The 3,695-nt window shown below is 43.0% G+C and overlaps 1 non-coding gene across 1 annotated transcript; it reads left to right on the top strand.

Moving 5' to 3' along the window:
- The first annotated feature begins 850 nt into the window (after positions 1-850).
- Positions 851-957, top strand: LOC120250933. The gene has a single exon (XR_005533262.1). It is a non-coding gene; the product is annotated as a small nucleolar RNA R71 (small nucleolar RNA).
- Positions 958-3,695: the final 2,738 nt, after the last annotated feature.

Genomic DNA, 3,695 nt, shown 5'->3' with positions numbered 1-3,695 from the left:
TGTTCCCTCTTCAAACTTTATAACCTCGGGTGCGTTTTCTTTTGGCTTCTTACCCGGAAGCCTACCTTCAACCTCATGACCACTACTCAAAGTGATTGCCTTCACATGCTCTCTAGGGTTGGTCTCTGTATTGCTCGGCAAGCTTCCATGTGGCCTTTCCGAGAGAGACTTCGCAATCTGCCCCACCTAATTTTCAAGGTTATGCAAAGAGGCGGTGTGATTGCGAAGTGTAGCCTTAACTGATTTAAACTTTGTATTTGAAGATTGCATAAATCTAGTCACGACCTTCTCCAAATCATTCATTCGAGTTTCCAAACCTGAAACTCTGTTTTCCATGTCCGGGGCTTGTTGTTGGAAACCCGGTGGCCCCATGGTCTTTTGTGGACCTTGGTTGCTCCACGAGAAATTGGGATGATTATTCCAACCTGGATTGTAGGTATTGCTATATGGGTTTCCTTGAGCCCTCATGCCATTACCTACAAAATTGACATTCTCAACCGAAGATGCATCACCAATAGAGATCGGGCAATCAGAGAGAGCATGTCCTCCACCACACCCGGTGCAAGTACTCAAGGCCGCCACTTTATTTGAAGTTAGGGGATCTAACTTCTTACTAAAATATTCCACTTACGCCGCCATTGAAATTACTGCATCTATCTCATGAAGACTGGTGACCTTTTTCTTCTCCCTGGCATTCCATTGGTAGCTGTTTAAACCCATTTCTTCAATAAGTTGATGGGCCTTATCAGGGGACTTGCTATCTAAGGTACCTCCTGCTGCCGCATCCAAGAGTTGTCTTTTACTCGGATTCAACCCGTTGTACAAAGTCTGAACAATCATCCACTCCGTGAATCCATGTTGTGGGCACTTTCTTAGGAGCTCCTTGAACCTTTCCCATGTCTCGAATAGAGAGTCCAATTCCGACTGTACAAAGGATGAGATCTCATTCCTAAGCTTTGCAGATTTTCCAGGAGGGAAATAACGAGCTAGAAAAGCTTCTACCATCTCCTCCCATGTAGTAATCGAGGCTCTAGGTAATGGGTGTAGCCACTGCTTGGCTCTCCCTTTTAGGGAAAATAGGAAGGCTCTCAACCTGATGGCATCATCCGTCACCCCGTTTAACTTGAGCATATCACAAACCTCGAGAAAGTTCTCTATGTGACTGTTTGGATCCTCATCGGCCAAACCATTGAACTTTGCGGATTGCTGCAACATGTGGATGAATGCCGGCTTTAGCTCGAAACTCTGAGCTGTAATTTGGGGTCGCACAATACTCGATTGTGTGCCCAAAACTGAGGGTCTAGCATAATCAGAGAGTGTCCTCTGCTGTACATTCTATTCTACCATATTATCTGACCCTTCAACTTCCAAATCAGCTAAATTAGATTGTTATTCCACAGGTTCTGCCATATTGTTATTCTCCTTCAATCAATATTGAGGGATTCCATCGGGTCATCAACCTGAAGCTGCACAAAGGAAAGAAAACAAATTAGAACGATGATAGAAAAGAAAATGTGAAATAGAATGGATAAAGGAATAGCTAAGGAAACAAAAGTGCAAAGTATCTCTAAACGCCTATTCCCCTGCAATGACGCCAAAAACTTGACAGGACTCCCCGCAAGTGCACGGAGTTGTCGAAGTAATAAATCCAAGGTGAGTGGGGTATCGTATCTACAGGGAAAAAGGAATAAAAATACTTAATTTGCTTCTTAACTATATGAAAGATGAATAGTGGTATATGTGACAAGATTCAATTCTCAAAAGTAAAACAACCCGAAAGAGAGCAAAAGTAAAGGAGAAGGTAAGGCAATCGATAAAGATGGGGTACCCGGGTATTGATCCACATAGGAAAATTGTTTCAAGTGCAAGAACTCTCTATTATGCTTCCTAACTAATGTAATGGTGAGTCAGGTACATCATTTAATGCATGGCCCTGAATCTAGGGTTAACCAAGCCTAATCCTCTACATATCCCAGAAGAGAGGTTGAACAACCTCTCAACCTCGCACTCGTAAGAAGGATTGCATTAAGCTCTGGGGATTCCAAGTGATAAATCTCTTCCTAATTGTAGACCTACACCTTGGTCCAGAAGAAAGGTCCCTAATCACAATTAAGCCCTAGATGCTAAAATCACCTCAACGCTTCACTCCGTTGCACTCGCAACTAACCCCCAGCGGAGGGTGATCCCTTAGCTCATTCACTCTATTATGACCGCAAAGAACTCGAGGAACGGAGGTAGAATCTATCAAACCATAGGGAAAAGGGGATGCTCCTGTACCTCTCGACTCACCCTCTCAACCCTCTCCAATCAAGCTTTGTCTAACTCTCGTGGTGTGTCACTCACTCACAAGGGTTACCACATGAACTCTCAACCGTAGTGTCACTCTAAGGGAGTATTCAAACAATCAAACATTTAAGATTGGAACTCACAATAATATCAATTAATTGAAAGCATAATAAAAAGATTCAATGAAACTAATACATCCTAGGGTTCACAAATACCCAAGTACCCACTAGGGTTTTAGCTCTCCACCAAGCACAATACAAATGATAAAGAAATCAAATGTAAAAGAAAACAATCCATAGGAAAACCCCCTCAATAGTCGTGGCAATGGTCTTGTGGAGAGTCCTCTACTCGTCGCAAGATCCCCTTATCCGGTATAAGATACGCCTCACCGAATCAATTCAACGGAGGCTCCCTTACCAACCTTCTTCTAAAGAGATGATGATGTCGGAGCCGTAGAACCTCTCCAAATCCCTAGCCAATACCTCTCAAAACCCTAGCCGCGGGCCTCTCTCAAGTTGGGGAAAAGATGGAGAAAAGAATGTTGAAATCGGTTTGAAATCGGCCTTAAATAGGGTTGGAATCGGGATTCCACATGCCCCTGCGGATATTCCACATGGGCCTGTGGAATTAACGTACGGGCGTGTGGAATTTCCACAGGCCCGTGTGGCTCTTCTGTTTTGCTCCTTCTTCGGGCGGCTGTGAACGATATGCTGCTACAGTAATTGCTAGAGTACGCTGATACAGTAACGGCCCGAAATACTACCGAATCCATGCTTTCATTGAGGTAACGTAAATGGGTAGACGTTCACATCGTAGATCGTCTTAGTTCGGTGGAGATCTTGTTAAATATGCACAAGCCAGAATACTAGGATGTAACTGTCTTCGTGCCCCTCCGAATCATTTCCTTAGCTCGAATACAAGGAGGTTGGCACACATTCTAGCATTCTAAACACGACTCATGTCTCCGCGTTTGAGACTTCTCAAGAACTCCTCCAAATAATGCGTAAAACAATCTACAATGGCTTCTTTCACAAATAATCGGCCTCACAACCCAACCTGCATAAAAGTACATAAATACACACGTATTAGTGCTAAAACCTGACAAAAGTAATGCTCATCATAAGGAAAGAGCGCTTCGCATTCTTATTGCACAAGCACTTATCAAGTTTCCATAAGGTTTCATGAGCGAATAGTGCAACAAGTGTCAGTCGCGCAAAAAACCTAGAAATTCAAGTAAAAACTAGAGCATGAGAACATTCAATGTTAAAAATTCTCCTAAACTCAAGAATACAACCATTACAACTAAGGTGAACCTCTATTCATTATGTGAGCATGTAATTTCAGTCAAAACTTGTGTAATGTACATGTGTAATACGAACAACCCGCACACTTAAGATGTACATTGCCCT

Source organism: Dioscorea cayenensis, chromosome 19 (assembly GCF_009730915.1).
Source record: "Dioscorea cayenensis subsp. rotundata cultivar TDr96_F1 chromosome 19, TDr96_F1_v2_PseudoChromosome.rev07_lg8_w22 25.fasta, whole genome shotgun sequence".
Classification (NCBI taxonomy): Eukaryota; Viridiplantae; Streptophyta; class Magnoliopsida; order Dioscoreales; family Dioscoreaceae; genus Dioscorea; species Dioscorea cayenensis.
The sequence above is the reverse complement of the archived record's forward strand: the minus strand, read 5'-3'. Positions and strand labels throughout refer to the sequence as shown.